The sequence below is a fragment of the Centropristis striata genome, chromosome 14, assembly GCF_030273125.1.
Source record: "Centropristis striata isolate RG_2023a ecotype Rhode Island chromosome 14, C.striata_1.0, whole genome shotgun sequence".
Taxonomy (NCBI): domain Eukaryota; kingdom Metazoa; phylum Chordata; class Actinopteri; order Perciformes; family Serranidae; genus Centropristis; species Centropristis striata.
Window position 1 is genome coordinate 1,737,663 of NC_081530.1, and position 18,660 is coordinate 1,756,322.

An 18,660-nucleotide genomic window follows, 5' to 3' on the forward strand; every position below is an offset into this window, starting at 1 on the left:
ATTTTAGATTTGAACAAATTGTGTGACAAACATCAGGCAATTTAACCAAATCTAAGCTTAAAATTTTGATATTGAATAAAAATAACTGAATTCTACTGTTTGCACTAAATAGGTTCTTTAAAAAACATTAAATTCTGAACTCCTCAGTGCAACTGGGAAGCCATGATTGACTCAGTCGAGACCAACATTCAGGTGAGAGAAATTCAGTGAAATTTTGATTGAACTGCAGGCTGTTTACACAGACCAAAGAGGAGAGGACAAGAGAGGATGTGGTTCAATATGTATAGTATGTGAAGCTCCATTTTTGACACTTATGGGCACTACAAGATGTTGTAAGTATAGATTCCAATTTTATTTTACGTACAAGAAATAATCAAAGAAAGTCAACTAGCATTGTTTACTAATGATTTATGCCATTATAACCATGCTTATGCTGTATGAAAAACACCTCAGTTCTCATTAATTCTAGCCGTGATTGTGCTGTTTCCATAGCAATGCAGGACTTATATATTGCAGTGAAAAACGAGGCCACAGTGAATAAAGTGGGCCCTGAAACTGCTTGGGGTTCAGAGGTTAATGTTAATTTTCATCTTCCAGACAGCTGAATGTGAGCAGTCAGCTCTCAGTCTGCCACAGACAGCTGACAAGAAAGTAAAATGTGAACATGTTAAACAATGACACACCATAATTAGCCATATGTGTTATAACTTTTGAACTAAGACAGCAGGAATGCAACATGCTCAGAATTAATTTCCCTTTGCAGGAGCAACCAAACATAAGTTATGGTCGCTTAAAAGAAGCGTGCATAAATACATATCCTCATAGACGGACTGAATTAGAATGTCATGCAGGAATACACGCTATTTATACAAATGATGTGGATTTTTTTCCTTTTGTTTGCTTCAGCCACGGACCTGAATCATAATGCAGCCTGATTAAAATGTAATTAGGAGAGTATAATTGGAGGACATCTGTTATCTGCATAACCCACATTATTCAACAATGCAAACAATGCAACACTCGCAGTAGATATGATTTTTCTTTTGTTCATTTACACCCATACTCATTTCTGTGTAAATGTCTGGAATAAATCAATGCATCCAAATAGGCTATGTTACCTGAGGGCATTTATAATAAATAAATAAATATTGTGTAAACACACTTTGGAACATGCAAGGCTGCTTTGTTAAATCCCTCCAGGGTGAATGTGTATCCCTTATAGAATCATTGTGAAACATACAGGTTCTCTGCCTCTTTGTACAAAAATCCCAAAGCTGAAAAAAACAGGTCCAAACTTTACTCTGAAACGTGCCTCATTTCTGAAAAACCGACAGGGATTTACAGGTAATAACGTACGAGGAGAAGACAACAGGAAAGAGAAGAAATGGAGAAAATTTTCATTCCACTCAAAAAACCTTTTTAAAATAAGTACAGAGGGGAAAAGAAAATAAATGACAAAAAATTACACATGGACATGGATAATCCCTGGTTAGCCAGACAAGCGAGCGCTGCATTTATTTTCGCAGCAATAATCGAGCCGGGTGTTTAAGATTTAAGGGGCTACGTGCCACATTGGTGTGTTTATGAATTCTGAAATGCCGCTGGAAAAACACAAGCTGACACACACACACACACACACACACACACACACTCTGAGACAAACAAACAAACCCAATATTAGCTTTTTGTTCCAGGCAGCACAACAAAACCGTATCACAATACATTTTTGGTGGGGGTGGTAGGGGAGAAGGGGAGATAGTGTCAGGAGGTAAAGATCCAGACTGTCTGGATGGCGTCAGTAGCAGCCGGATGATAATAGCATCTCCAGTCACAATATATCCATCATGCCACTGTTGACTCCCCGGGGCCTGTCTCATCAAAAAAAAAAAAAAAAACTGGCTGGGGCCTCTCTCAGCCGTCACTTTTCAGCACTTCATATGCGCTCGACCTCTTCCAAAAGATGCTAATGTGTGTGCACTTGAACCCTGCCCACTTGAATACACTTTAGTCAGGTGTTTAATGTTGCATTGAGAATCTAGCTCGTTGTTTGCTGTGCAGAAGTTATAATGAATTCTTACAACATGAATAAAACAGTGTAAAATTGCCAGTAACTAAACATGACCTATGTAGTGCAGAGAGTGCTGGAAATAGCCGAGCATGCGCTCCTGTTCCTCTTCCTCTCAGTCTTCATCTTTAACCAGCAACAAGAGAGAAGACCAAGGATCAAAGCCAGAGCTTTCTCCATCTGATTTTTCATTAACGCCTTTAAATAGGCCCAGCAAGTGAGCACCAACCCTCCCAATTACCATCAGGTCAATACTAATATCCAGGTAAAACCTCCACATCCACCTCTCCTACCTGATTTTCATATCTACAGCCCGCTCAATAATCTCCTCATCAACTCCTTCATTACGAGGCCTCAATCAGACAAATGCCAATCAATGGCTCATACAGCGGCCTGATGGCAGAGCTTGATAGGGGTCAGAGTGGACTGTGAACTCCTACATAGGCAATGAGTTCGGATTTGAGGGCTGGGATGGATTACAAAACAATACGAGGGAGGTAAAGGGCAGCTGAAATGTTGTTAATCGCTCTCATGATTGAATCGAAATACTGGAAGAAAGACATGATTCAGTGAGTCTCCAAGCTCAACAGACAAATGTTTAAACTCACTTTTACTCTGCTTCTGCCAAAGGGGTGTCACTTTGTGTTGGGGACATAAGGGCTTAGATGAAAAACACTCTTGAAGCCTTTTTCAACAGAGCAGAATTATGCAATGTAATGGGGGTGTCTATATATCAGAATAGAGTAGATAATTATGGCGGGATGGGAAAGAATTGCATTATGGCACATCAAAGAGCATAGCGAATCATGTTAATGATACACATATAATCTTGTGCTTTGTAAATAATTTCCATTGGCATATGTTTGACCTTGTGGAAATGTGTTGATCAGTGTATCTGGTTGTGGTTACTGTGTATTAGGTATAATTGTTTTTTTACGCTTTTGTATAGTTATGGTTACAGATGCTCTCTCCGTTTCTCTAAAATCACATTTTATTGCAATTCTTTTGCAAAAAAGAAAAAATGCACAAGAAATTAAGTTAAACATGAACTTGCCAACCATATAAGAACACACAAAATGTGAGGAAACACGAACCAAACTGGTAGCTTTTTTAAATTCTTATTTAAAAATCAAACGTCTAGGGGGATTTTTATAAATAAAAAATTGAGCTGATGTTACTTTTTCCATTTGTGTCTTAAATATTTATTTTGATTTGGATCTTATCATGCCAATAAACCATTTTTCTTATTCATGTCCCCAACGTCCCCACTGTAAATGTCACCTATATTCTGCACATACGTTTGGGTATCTGGAGTGACTACCAACCTATAAACTGTAAAAAAACACAGCAAAGTCAGTTTTTTGTGGCCTTCCAAAGACAGAACCTGCAGTCATACACAGCAGTCACAGTCATTCCCCGGCTCCAATGATGGTGCAGAGACATAGTGCAGATGCATATCATTAAACACTAGAAACACTAGGAAAAGACAGGTAAACATGTTCAAGTAGAAACCCAAAATAGTAGTATGGACATAATGTTGGACATCAGCAGAGTGTAATAACCCTCCAAAGTATAAGCAGAAAATGAAAACACTACAAAGCTAAAAAAGGACACCAAAGGAGTAAGTTTGCAACTAAAAAAAAGCGTTTCACATCATCAGAGTGCGTGTGTTTTTAGGGGACAGAGCTGACGTATGACAGGTGATCCACCAGACAGTAAAGCAGAGTTTGTGTTTAATGGTGACAATTAAGCCAAAAAGAAAATCATGACAAAGAATGAGTCTACTGAGTCTGCCAGAGCTCGACCGAATGCTATTTTGAAGTGTGGGCATCTGTGCCAAGTGACCGACTCTTAAATCGATAATGACGCACACAATCTGGTCTAAAAGACAAAGATAGTGCTTTTAGAGGGCTCGCTTTTTTGGCTGCAGCCAGAAAGATTTCATCCATGCTGAAAAATAGATGGTCAGAATTGAATTGGAAACAAAAACAGACACATCAAACTTCACTCGAGAATGCACTTTTGTGGGCATTAAGGAGCGACTTACAGCAGCGACTGTGATTTTGACAGTAATATTGTCGGTGCAAGATGTGTTTTTGCTCTACTGTGTTGATTAATATTCTCCTCTTTGCACAAAATAGTTAATAACCATCATGAGATCAGAGTGCAGTTGAGGTAAAGTGAGGTGCTGTAAGTCTACTCTCTCTGTTCTTTGAAAACCCAGAGCCTTTGATTAAGTAGATCCTTCACTCCCGGCTCGCTTGAATTATTTAAGCCTCGCCCAGGGTGCATTATGAAATTAGCTCCTGGGAGCTGGTGACCCACTGTGAAGCCCCTCAGTGTAAATCTGCAGTGAAGAGCCCATACTGCAGCTGACCCCTCTGACACATCATAAAGACCCCATAAAGAGACTGCTGGCCGAGCTGTTTTAGCCTGGTAGACCACCGGCAAAGTAGAAGGTCATGTTTTCTAAGTTGCTCAGGTGAACCGTTATAAATATGGGGTAATAGCAAATACGCTGCTTCAGCAATTAAGATAATTGCAAACTTATTCTAGCGGTTAGTGTTTTTTTATCCCTCTGTATGTCTACGGAGAGTGTATGCATTGGCTTGTTGTGGAATGTGAGCTATGCTTGATATCTGTGGATGTTCAACAGATATGTTGTCCACTGCTTAGCCCCACTGTGCCACTGGCATCATCCGCTTGGCACTAAGCGTCTCCGGTGTGCACACCGCCAAATGGGCGTACAGGGAGAGGTATGACCTTGCTGGGGCAGTACTCCAGCTTCTCCCTGTTTGTGTGTGTGGGAGCTATTGTTTGCTTTGCCAGGGCAGTTGTTTAGTAGCGGGCATACAGAGCTGCGGCAGCGTGCTGTGACACTTTGATGAATCGATGGTCACTGTGCTGTACTCCGGCAGGACAGCAACCCCTCAGAGCGGAGGAAGGAGACAGGGAGGGGGCAAAAAGGAGAGCGAGAGAATGAAGGCGACGGGGGCAGACAGACACAAAGTAGACTGACTGGCTGACTGACTGTATGGACATGTGAGAAAATAGATTTGAACGTCGGGACATGAGGAATAACAGAGGCATGGGCGGACAAACTAGGCGGGGTAAAAAATAGATGGTGTGAGACAAATAATATGTCAGAAGGTCAATGAGAGGAAGAGCAACAGACAGAGGGAGTAGATGAGGAAGACTAGATATGGATGGATATTTTTTTTAAACCTATTTTCTGCATCTCTTTGCTCTTCTGTGCTGAGGTCACAAACAGCCAGTGTGACATTCACAGCCAGATAGTGCTTAATCTGCACTGTTAGCGCATCCTAGAGGTCTATTTGGAGGGATGCTTCAGCAGTGTGTGTGTGTGTGTGTGTGTTTTGTTTATGTGAGTGTGTGTATGGAGGTATCAGTTGTCTGCACATGTATGAGTGTAATCCCTATACCCTGGGTGGGTGTAGTGTCACATATCTGCATGTAACTCCTCTGCTGAGATGCAATTACACTGGCTACAGCAACTCTCAATGGGAGGAAATGTTATCTTGGCAAACATAATCCCAACATCACATTCACTTTAAAGATGCAAACAATGCTTTTAATATAAAACTACAAATTTGCTTTTGTTTTGCAGTTACTTTATCTCTCCCCCGCCTCTGTCTGGTGTCCTCATCAACGATGCAAGTTTGCCTTTGGACGAAAGACAAAGACGCAGAGACCATCCTGTTCCTGCAGTCAATAATAGAAGTGGCTTACATCTTATGTTCTGCATAATGAAAACAACTGAGGAGATTAAACTTATTGTTTGATGACCGGGAAAGGCCCTCCAGAAATACAATTTTTTTTAGTACAGCACAGTGCGTGTATGATACTGTCAATAAATGTAAGGCTGCAGCTTGGAAACATGAAAAAAGATAGTGAGATGATGAATAAATGCAGTAGTAGCAGTAGATTCCTCCATTGTCCTATCAGAAAAAAATCATTTTATGAGTTATTTATGTCATTATCTCAATATAAAACCACAAATGGAGAGACAAGCTAACCCATTACATGAGTCTTCAGGTCCTCCACTGGCTGTCAGCATGACATGTCAAGTGTGGTGTTAATTTAACTTTTGCCATTATGCCACTCTTTTAAGAAAAAAAAAGTTTCCTTAGCTGAAGATCTTGAGAAAGTTATCCTGTTATTATGGCAAAAAAACAACTATTTTCGAGGTAATGACACAAGCAATGGAGGAAATGAAATGTTGGAGTCATGGAGTTATTCAGGTCTTCTGTCGAACAGGAAATAACTGGAAAATTGTCGACATAGCATGCACGGTATATATAAGGAAACTTTAAAAAAAAAAAAAAAAACACCCACTAAATTGCATCATGACCTCTTTATTCCACATCTCCCCCATCACATAGATGAAATACAGAGTTCAGCTGTTTCCTTATTCTCCAGAGAAACCATAAAGCCTCCATACGTGTAGTCTATCAGGGGCTGTATCCACACAAAATGAGCATCCCTTTGGAACAAACACTGAATAATTTCCAACCAAATAAGTGCGTCCCTTAGGGTTTATCGAGTAACAAAGCTATCAACGATCACATATAACCTACCCCATGAGTAAACTTCAAACAACCAAATGTTGTGTGTGTGTGTGTGTGTGTGCCAGTAACTGCCTCCCTAGTGGGAAGATAAACCCTTCCGCCCCATAGATCCTCTCAGCACCACTATTTGTCTCTTGACGTGTCAGCGCATATGCGCGCCTTGACCGCATCATATCCGAATTAACCTCTAGATGGCCGCCATTAAAATGGAAATGGATGAGCTCAGCGATCCCGCTCGCCTCCATACATTAGGCTAATGTCCGGGCCAGGACGACACCGTCTGCCATTACAGACAAGCCAAATGCAGTGGAAGGCACTTGCGATAGGCTTGCTCCCACTTAGCCCTCCCCCCACCTCCCCACAGGTTGTTTCCACTGGGCTGAATGGTAAATGCTGTTTCCTTAAAAGGGCAGAAAAATGGAGCTTGCATCTCAATAATGGTGCACAGCGGAAGCTTGGAACGGCCTCCTTGCTGCATGAATGTGCGGAGTAAAAGTGATTTGTGCAAACACACAGAGAGAGGACGCATACAAACACATTTATTTCAAGGATCTGTTGACTCCTATGGCAACACATGCACACACACACACACACACACACACACACACATACACAAAACACACTGTCACAGCAACATCGCCAGAGGGTGAAATGTGTGATGTAGGGAAATAAACAACACCCACGTGCAAACATGAAGCCAAAGATTAAAGAATCAAAGAAAGCGGCTGCACGATAACACGTAAAAGAGGCGTGCATGTAGAAGTGCACGGTTGCACGAGTGCATGCACACATTCTGACTGTTATCAGGGCTGGTGAAACCAGGCACAATGGAGCATGTGTTCTCTCAGACAGGGAGGAAGAGAAGAGGAGGGGGAGGCAGGCAGTTCCTTCCAGCTGGGTCATATTTAACCAGTAGTATCATCATGGCAGCCAAAACGACCTGCAACCCAGCCACCCACCCAAAAAAAGCCACCCACACACACACAGCCCATCCTTAAAACTACACCAGCACGGATTCAAACGATGATTTGAAAGAGATGCAAGAGTTGTGGGAGTCTTCATCACTTTCATCCTCTTCTTAACATCATCATCAGCTGCATTTAAAAAGCCCTATGGTACGTTGGTGTTTGCAGGTCCTTTTGCACTCACCCACGCACTAAGGCATCAAGCTGACCAATAGAAAAAATAGCCCATTCAGAGTGAAAGGCATGCTGCAGCCCTTTCAGACGGACCCTTGTCTTTGTGGGGGAGTTTATTCATCACTGATACAATTGGACAACCTACGCAAAACACAGCAAAGCTGAATGCCAGGAGGAATGTAAATGTATGTTTGTGTGTTTGTGTTTAGATCTGTTACAGAGCTCCATATGGCACTTGAACGCAGGACCTGCTCCTAGTACTAGCCGTGCCCTTTATCTCTCTCTGGCCTGGTTTCCCTTGGAGTCACTCTCCCAATGAGCCACATGCCCAGTTAGTCAGGTTAGACCCCGGGGGGGAGACAAGCTACTAATGTTGGAATGATTTGAAGCTATTTTTAAAAAAAATTGTAGTTATATATTTTTTTCTGCTGCGTGTGATAAGGCACAATGAGTAGGTGGATATGCCACAAGGCTGATTAATTGCCACTGCTTTCTGTGTTCTTAAAATAACCTTCTCGTGTGTCTGTTTTAAGCTGGTTGTTTCTAGGTTTTAATTTCGCCATTTTCTCGTTGCTCATTGATCAAAAGTTTTTCACCCCTTTAAATCCTTTTTGATCCTTTGTGCTTGTCTATTTATGTATTTGTGTATTTAACAGGGACAGCACATAGCTTCTAAGCTGTGAAAAAAAGTGGATGTAGTCACTGTGACCTCTCCCATTTGTTAATGTATTCTTTTTTAAGCATTTTCACCATCGCATCTTGTTTTTTTGACACCAGAAGTGACAGAATTTCAATGAGATGGTAAAACTGGGGAGGAGGATGCTGAGTTTTCATCAAACGCCATTACCAGCTAGCTTGGTTGGCGAGGTTTATCTGTAATTACGACCCCTTGGAATATCTTTTAGTCCAAAATAACACTGAATAAGACATTTTAGGGGACCAAAATGTTAAAATTAACTGCAATGCACTGAAAACACACAGGAATAGGGTCAAAGTTCTGAGATGAAAACAAACATCTCAATCATGAGGTAGCTCTGCTATTTACTCTAAATGGGACCAAAATTTACAAAATGAAATATTTCTTTATTGAGTAAGACTTGAAACTACTGATTGAGACCATAAACTTATTCAGAAAAATCAAAAACCTCAAGTAAAAAGTAGGGTTGTTTTCTCAAACACTTCTCTAAAATGGGACTTATTTTTGCAACAAGTGGAGTCGCCCCCTGCTGGCCATTATAAGGAATGGAGGTTTAAGGCACATTGGCACTGGCTTCACTCTTCAGGCCTGGAGATTGCTTCTCTGTCATACCAGAAGTTGCTAGAAGCTACTTTACATTTGTATTTCCAAGGCAGGGAACAGAGAATACCATTCCTTTTAAGAAAAATGAACACTGTCATATAAAAACTAATTTACATGACAACATTCTACAACAACAAGAACAACATCAGCAACAGCAAATTCAACAATATTTCACAACATCAAGAAACATCAAGTGTATGCTGGCAGATCTCACAGAGTGCTTGCTAAAAGTGGCCTTCTACCGCCTGGTAACGGTGATAATTAACTCACCTCCTTTGCTGTGTGTGGTGGTTGTGCACACTTTAACCCATTGAGGACTAAAACGCCTGTAAAACCTCTGGGCGATTTTAAAATCAGCCCCTAAAACCTGAAGTTTTTCTGGAAGTTCAACAGAAGTATCAACGCTTCTACTAAATAATCGATTTTTCAGCCTCTGTAGCAGATAGAAATGAAATTCAAAGAGTATTTGAGAGCTTATACAAATATTACAGAACGACGTATCTGCTTTCCAGGCTTCAATGGGTTGAAGAAGGAATCTGGCCATCTATTATGCTTGCCCAATGCCACAAGGTCCACCATATATATATATATATCTATATATATATATATATATATATGTTTAATGTTTAAAAACATTTACACACATTTAATCTTGTGCAAATAAATCTGCCCATCTGCTATTGAAAATACACATCTGACTTTCATTACAATCATACCTTGCTTATTAGCTTAGCTACATCCATATAACTACAATATGAGTTATAAAAGGGGGCGGGGGGGGGGGGGGGGGAGCATTGCAGTTCAAAAGCTTCAGTCATAAGCTGTATGTAGTTACCATGACAACGAGAAAACAGGAGAACATGTATGAAGGCAAATCCCTTTCCCCCTGTTATTCATTATGACTTGAGTCCATCTTAACGCTTACTGTCATGCATACACACCCCCACAGAGGCATGTCATGTTCAAACAGAGTGTCTAAATGTGCACAAACACACACTCATACATGCCTCAAATTATTTCACTCTTCTCTATGGGAACAAGCACAATGTGTGTGACACTAATGTGTGAAACACTGAAGGTCAATTATCACCTCATTTTCATTCCGCTCACATCTGACAGTCACATCTTTGAGTCAGACTGAAGCTATGCTAACCTTAGTTGCACCCTGCCGTGCATTTGCACTTAAACTGCAGCAGAAATCCGTGAATTCGACACTTTCTGGGCTCAAAGCGATCAATAGCATCAACAGGAGGTGGGGGAATGCAATTATGAATGTGTTAAATGTATGAGATCATCCCGCGCGAGCATGTTGCTGCGTGTTAGCAAGTGGGTATTGGTGAACATCTGATCCTCTCCAACAGTGTGTATTAAACCCTTAGAGGAAGTGCTGATGCAAAGGTCAGGCCATGAGCGTCCCAGCAGGACTATTCCATCTATCACTGAGAGATGGATGAGCAGCAGCTGATCAATCAGCCTCACCTCAACTTACTGCAGCACACTTTAACCTTTCAACTCAGAGCCTAACTACCCCCCAGGAAGTGTCAACTGAAGACCACAATCATAATTAATAGGCTTCATGCATTACTCTCAAATGGATGAGAATTTATTTTAGGGAAATAAGTCTCTGCATATTGCACTGCTGACAGCATTAGCCTGGCAACTTTTGCATTGGCAGTGTATGTGTAAATTTAAGCCAATGTTGTTGAGGTTTTTTTAAGATATTGAAATTGTGAGAAAAACACATTTTGGCAGTGAGTCAGATTGGCAACCATGTCTACGACTTTAACATTTAATCATTTTTCCTGATGTATTTCAGGCACAAGGTTGCATCTAATTTGCACAAAAAATCAGGCTACTGATATTTCTCTCTTCATAAAAGGAGCAAATATAAAATACAAGATTGCCTTCATTTAAGATTTAACAGATCAAATGGTAATTTTGGGTTTGCTATCTTGAAAAATGAATTTCTAGTTTATTTACTTCTCGATTGCTTGACAGATCATTTTTGTCCGGTCCATTTCTGTAGTGAAGACATCAGGAGACACTTTCCACTCATTTCCACTCATTAGGAATTTATTGTCTCTGTAGCAGCAAAATAAGTAACATAAGCCAGCAGACAGCCGCTGTAACGTTAGGTTAAACTGCTGAGGACACCAGACACTGTGAGGGTAATTAACTCTAGCAGACAGACTTTAAACAGGAGCTTGTTAGCCTCACAATTATGGATAGAGCTGGTAAATAATGGACAATGTCTTCTATCCCAATATAGGTTTTTTTTTTACATCTCATTAACCATATGTGTTGTGATGTGTGATATGATATGTTTCTATGAAATGACCACCTTGTAAAGCCTATTTTTGTACTCCATGTCAGCAAAACATGTGAAAGATTGGAATGACAAGAATTGTATAATGACATAAATGTTGCTGCTTTTCTGATATAGGAAAATATACACGGTAGACATCATAATGTGTTGACTGTCGTCATATAATCTGTCCCTTGGACCACAACTTTTTAAAATTGTATTTGAATGTTAAGTGACATTGTGAATTTACGTGGAATCGCAAAAGTTGATGTTTTCACCACAATTTCCTTCACTGCTGTCTGTTTTTTCAGGTTTGGAATCCTTCATTTTTTCACAATATTGTCTTTTATTGGGAGCCGAATTATGCGCAGAGTTGTCCTCTTCTCTAAAACAAAAGGACCCTGTGATTCAAACCAGTAAAATAACTGAAGAAAGCAGTTTTTCCAAAGCTGTTTGGATGAAATGACATCAAGTTTCTCTTATATGATCCAGATGTCCAATGACTAAAATCCTTCATTCGGTTAAAATATGCAGATGAAATCTCATAAAAATGTGGCTTAAAACTGGATGAAAAGTCCATTTATGACACCAGTGACATGCAACCAAGTGAAATGGAGTGTTACCTTGATTGAAATTACGGTTTTATCTCGGTTTGAACATTTTTAGAAACATTTAGAATACTGTATGTACACAACTCAACAAAAAACATGACAAGTCTAGTAATTTCTAGACATTTTAATGCAGGAATGTTACGTATTATACCGTACATATAAAAAAAAACAACACACTGCCTGCCTCCCTCCACATGATGACTCTGCTTCTTTCCCAGAAAAAGACCACTGACAGATTGCCTATACGTTGAACAGAGAGAGAGAAGCTGTACAGGAAAGGAGAAAAGACAAGGACAAGGACAAGATACCTCCTGCCCAGGATCTAATCTTCAATCTGTGGGATCACTGATATCTGATAAGAACAGTGTAAATCAGGAAGCGAAAGAAACCCTGCCTGAGCTTTGTGTCTTTACAAGACAGACAGGGCATCTACATCTGTCTCTCACTTTGTGGGGATTTACAGTAGCTGGAGCAAATTCCTATGTCTGATAATAACGGGAAGACGGGAATCTGAATGAGATTGCAACTTCTCTGTTATAGCTTTTCTCCAACACATGGATGGCTCAGGGAGATGTAAGCCCTGGATATAATTTTTATTTATTTTCACCTGAAGTTATCCAGGGAAGATTGACTGAGCGCGTACATTATGTTCTTTTCCTGACACGTCTTGGCTCGCAGCATGTCTCTTAGCATATATTCACACCTGGGAGCTGCTCAGTAACCTCTTTTACTGTTTTCTACTGGGACATGTGGGAAGGAAAACCACTTTCTTCTCAAGAATTATTGCTAACATGTTTCTGAGCGAGACCCTTTGCCATAAGTCATTTTTGTAGTTTTTATTTCCTTGGTGGGAATGTTCTCTGGGCTTGCCTAAACACTAATGTGAAGACATTTTCAAAATCAATCAGACTGTTTGGCGGAATAGGGAGTTTTTCTCATCATTCTTTAGTCGTTGGTCACATGATGGGTCTACCTTTTCTGCAATAGACACCATTAAGAAAAGTTCAATGTGCCCTAAGACTATACATAGTATGGTAGGAAAATGACAATCAAAGATTTCACTATTGATAAAACTGTGATTTTTCATGTGATCTAAAAATTTCAAAATCATCCTATTAGTTACTTGCCTAAAGTATGTCCGTACCACATTTCAAGACGTTTGAACCATCAAAAAAAATGTTTTTCTTTATCATATTGGGTTTGGAACTAAGCTGCTAAAATGCTAACAGAAGCGCTCACAGGAGTCTGTTGTGAAAGTGAAGCATGGACACTGCCAGAAAGGAGCTAGATTTATATTCCCTGGGTAAGTAAAGCAGCCAAAGTATGCATTTATTAATTTAAGGCTGTGCTCGGGGACATGCTGAAAGAGCTATTTGAAGGAAACAAGTATTTGTCATTTGTTTTCCACCAGGTTTTCCCAGCTCGTGTCAAATTTGAACTACTTACTTTGCAACGAGAGCCTCTAGAAATATGAAAGTCTCAATTTGAATGCATCATATTTAAATATTTAATGAACGCTAACTGTTTAATATGGCAATACTATCAAAGTTAATAGTGTAATAGATGAAATAGAAGAGGCAGCAATTGAATTGTATTGAAGATTAATTGGATGTTCTTCATCATCTCATTAAGGGCCACTTTAATCAGGAAATTCTGCACATGCACATCTGGGCTATAAGTTCATAACATATAATGGTCCAGTTTGTGTTGCGAGTGTGTGTGTTCATGTGTGTGTGTGCGTGGCTGCATGAATGCAATTTAGGAGGGTTTTTTTTTAATGTCAGTCTGCATGAATTAGTGACTGAGTGTGTGCATGTGTGTGTGTTTGTGTGTGAGTCACTGTGTGGCTGTGATCAGTGTGACGAAGCACAGTGACAGAGCTCTGGCCATCTGGAGACAGATGACAGTGTGAATCACCAGAGAGGAGGATGGAGGAAGAAAGGGGAGGTGGTGGGAGGGAGGGAGGATGGAAGAAGAAGGTACGAAGGGGGAGACAGAAAGAGGAGCGGGATGACATACCAGCAGGTGGGTGAAACATGGCTGCTCAAGAGGACGCCACATTTGCATCAAATGAAAGCTGCGTACATGCTCACGTGCACGCATGTACACACACACACACGTTCTGTCTCAGTGGCCCCTTTTGAGCCAGCTAATGACCTGCTTGTCAACACTTTAGTCTAATCATCCCAGAGTGAATGGGGGTGGCAACTCGCAGACTCATCCAAACGCACACACACGTGCCCACGAGCTTACTTACACGCTGTTAGTTGTTGAAATAGGAGTCTGGTTGATGCCTGATAAGAAAATGAGCCTTCCAAATAGATAATTTACTAAAGAGACGAAAATCACCCAGCACTCAAAAGCCACAGAAACATAGGGCCCGGATTATCTCTCAGCTGGTGTAATCTTATCGCCCCTCTACTCCAACACTTGTCTCCCCTCTATGCCTCTCTTTTCCCCTCACAGATTCCATCCTGCTGTTTTTTGCTGTTTCGCCTCACTGTGCCACCTCTTTATGATCTCCATCTGTATCTTGACCACCACTCTCCTTCACACTCTTCCTCCCTATTCGCTCAAGTAGGACAAGTAACAGCATCTACTTTGCATTCCAGACGTTTCTCTGTTTTGAGTAAACAGATAATGTCATCTGTTTCTCAGCTCCCATTCCATCCTTTATTGCTCAACAGTGAATGTAGAGAGCAGATGGGAAGATGGGACGCAACAGAGCGTGCAGGTAGTGGAGGATTTGAGATAGAGAGTAGCGGGCAGACAGGTGTGAGAGGAGTGAGAAACAAAAGGGAAGTGAGATGCCCATATATTCATCATGGAAATGCACATATGGAAAAAACAAGACACATGGGACTATGTGTTATCCATTCTGACGGGACTTACAGGGAGTGATGTGATCAAGTGTGCTCACAAGACCACTAAACCAACACAGCTTTCACATATCTTAGCCAACATCTCTCAGACAGGAAATGCAATATGATGGGTTTAAGATCCACATGGATCCTTAAGTGAAGCTTGTGAGCAATGTCGCTAACTACATACTAGGCCTGAAACCAGACAAATTCCCATCTGAAGAGTGAATACTTTAAACCTGCATTCTTTCTAATGGCCATGTGGGGGCGACTCCACTGGTTGCAAAAAGAAGTCCCATTTTATAGAAGTCTAAGTCTATGAGAAAATCACTCTACTTCTCACTTGATTTATTGCCTCAGTAAACATTTTCCTGATGACTTTGTGGTCACAATCGTTAGTTTGAAGTCTTCTTCAATACAGCAAGATGTTGACTTAGATAGATAGTAAAGCAAGGAGTAGTTTTGGGCATGGCTACCTTTTTTTGACATTGTATGTTTTTGTCTTCAGACTTTTATGCTTTCACTGTGTGTTTTTAGCATCATTTTGGTAAAATTGTCTTGTTCAGCATTTGGATGTACCAAAAACCACTCTAAGGAGTTAGTTTTTGGGTTACTGATGCACTGTGGACTAGCTGATGACTTAACGTCCTCTTTCCCAGTTCCACCATCCAAAATATAGTCACCTCTGGCTCCAAAAAAATCCAGATGATGATGGCCAAAACGCCAAGAACGAGGCTTCAAAACAGCAGTCCATGGTGACTACCTCCACTACTTTCATTAAGTCTATTCAGGCCCTCTGAAACTACAGATTATTTTCATTATCAATCAATAAGTCAATCTGCAAATTATTTTCTCAATTAATCATTTGAGCCATAAAATATCAGAAACTGATTACCCGTTACAATTTCCTAGAGCAAACATTGACACCTTTCAACTGCTTGTTTAGTCCAACACACTGTCCAAGGTTCAAAGGTATTTAATCCTACTATATACCATACCATGTCAATGAGATAATGTTTGAATATGGCTGCTCTCTGCTTGGGATCTACTCTAAAAGTGCCGAAAATGTAGACTCGCTACTAAATTATGCACAAAACTAACAGCAGAAACCTTGTGATATGATTTTTGTCAGATAGGGGTCTGAAGTCTGTGTCTAATTGAGGGTTCAAAGCCATGAAAACATTGGAGAAATCCCAATTTATAGAGCCAGCAAGCCCTCCACTGAGGAGCAGCTGTTGCTGAGGCTGTTGGCTGGGGGAGCTGTCCGCGGTGCTGAAGAGAACTTCAGCTGAGTGGCAAATTCAGCTGCGCTTGTCGCTGTCCAGGGTGCTGAAAGTGTCACTCTGCAGTGAGTTTCTGCTCATTTTCATGACTTATTAAAAGCCCCCTGCTAAATTCTGAATAATTTTATTTGGATATTAACAAATCAGGACCATCCCTGTATTAAAAGTGTAAAAGAAAGTCTATTGAAACTAATAGATTCCACTCCCATTCTATTCTGAGGTAAAGTGAAGACATAATTCATTTCTTAATGTGTTTCCAAATTGGTGTTCCCAATTAAAAGTGGATCAGTTAGAGGACTTGGGGCCTCTTTGTGTGCCGCAAGGTCTTTCAAAAGGAAAAAGTTCAAGTGTGAGTTTGTCTTTTTTTTTTTTTTTTTGATTTGGGGAACTTTCAAAACGACTTCACGCCAAGGGTTTGGACGCACGCGTCCGTGCACTCCTTACCCCCTATCATGCGCGCTCACACACACACACACACACACACACGCACTACTCTTCCTTCAGGAGCCTCATGACTGCGCGAATACAAGCAAATGTCATGAAAAAAAAAAGATAAAAAGGAAAGGGGCATCGAGCCCTCCGGTCCTCATAACATTACTGCAAGTTGCATCATGAGCACAACGCGGTGCCTTTGTATAAAGGGAGCGCGTGGCTGGGAGCAGAGGACGACGAAGCGTGATCTTGCGTGTAAATGGACATGCTGAGCGACTGTCTCATGCGCCGCTGACGAATGATCTAATACCGGTGGAGCTGGCGTGGGGAGCCAAAAAACACGCAGCAGATAGAGAAGACACGTCATCCTCAATCTGCCTCCTCTATCCCTCCTCTGCTCTGTGTACGGTTAAATGAATAGAGGCTGATTACCGTTTATTGAGCGACGGGTCCACTGGGACTGCTGGGTTTGATCCCACCGAGACAGCGCGCTGCTCTCTTCAATATCCCTGTTTAAAACCTTTCACACATCTCTATCAATGTCTGTGCGGCCCTTTGGGGATGATCATTTGCTTATAAAGGAGGTTGTAAATTGGTTAAAGTGTGACACTATTACGCATCAGGACTCATCAAACAGCCAGGAGATGATCAGCCTGTTCATGTGGCCAGCATGTCTGTGTTGGTCATTAATTGATATTGCTTGCTTTTGGTTTCATAAAGTAGTGTGAGGCATGCCACGGACCCCTGGTCTCCTCTTCCCTCTCCGCTCCGCCTCTCAGCATAGCGTGAGGCTCTGGTGCCGCTCAATGGGAGGATGGGGCAATTGCTGGTGGCTGCAGCAGCACCGAGGGGGACGCGGCAGACCACCTCAACGCCCGCGTGCGGTTATTCAAACATATTTATAGGCACAGTTTAAAGTAAACGTTGTTACAGAGGGCAAGATAGATACTCCAGCCCTCTTTTCCTGCTCTTTGTAAATATGTGCAATAAGTTAGAGTCGCTTTACTGGCTCCAAGAGTAGACTCAAACAGGCAAGAGAGTGGGCAATAAAAAAGCTCCCCGGACGCAAATAAAACAAGAAGCCTCCTACGAATATAGCCGCAATGAGATTTACTCCACATGAAAGTCGAGAGAGATTTGTCAGTATCATTGGCACTGAGCTGTGTGTGTGTGTGTGTGTGTGTGTGTGAAACCATCTGGGTGGCTGATGATACAAGTTTAAAAAGTGGGTGACAAGTGGGAGATATTCGGGGTGGGAGACGTGAGGGATGACGCTTCTGTAACATAGTAATGATGAAGCTCATGAGACGACATTTGTGGTGATCGTGCTAAAAATGTGCCCAGTTTCCACTCACTCGTGGATGATGTGCTGTCCAAATCACAAGGTATGAGTGGGCGAACACAGAGCCATGACTCACTGTCAAATTCATATTGTGGCCGTGGCAGTATTCTTGGCTTTTGCTAAAAATAGTGCCCATTCTGTGGTGTGGAGCCAAGACAGTGATAAAACGGTTGGCTTTCTTTGCCAAAGGACCTGCTCGGGATGGCAAAAATCATTGCGCCCCCCCCCCCCCCCCCCCCCCCCCCCCCCCCCCCCCTCCACCACCCCTCACCCCGAAAAGCCTGGGCTCTAAATAACGCCACAGGCTTTTTCGTTATGAAATGAAAAAGAAGATCATGGATCAGTAAGTGAGTCTCTCCTTTTACAGGAACACATTAAGAAAGTAAATTAATAGTAATGATAATCTGTTGAATGCCCAGCTCCGGTTGCAAGATTTCCATTTGCAATTAATCAAGGACAGAAAACCCAGAGTCAGTTAATTAGGCCTAAGCCCCCCCCCCTCCACATGTGCACATGCGCGTGCATGATAAGTGTACACACACACACACACACACACACATACACACACACACACACAGAGAGAAAGACAGAGAGGGAGAGAACTGTACACAAGATGTTTTCTTGGGCAAGTGGGGGATCTTATGTCTAAGATGGGGAACTGACACACACACACACACACACACACACACACACACACCCTTTTGGACTCTGAACAGCATAATAATCAGCCGCC

At 41.5% G+C, this 18,660-nt stretch overlaps 1 protein-coding gene across 1 annotated transcript in view; it reads right to left on the bottom strand.

Annotated features, from left to right (window-relative positions):
* csmd2 (CUB and Sushi multiple domains 2) overlaps positions 1–18,660 on the bottom strand; it is a 358,175-nt gene that overhangs the window by 338,233 nt on the left and 1,282 nt on the right. The gene's annotated exons all lie outside the window — the stretch shown is intronic.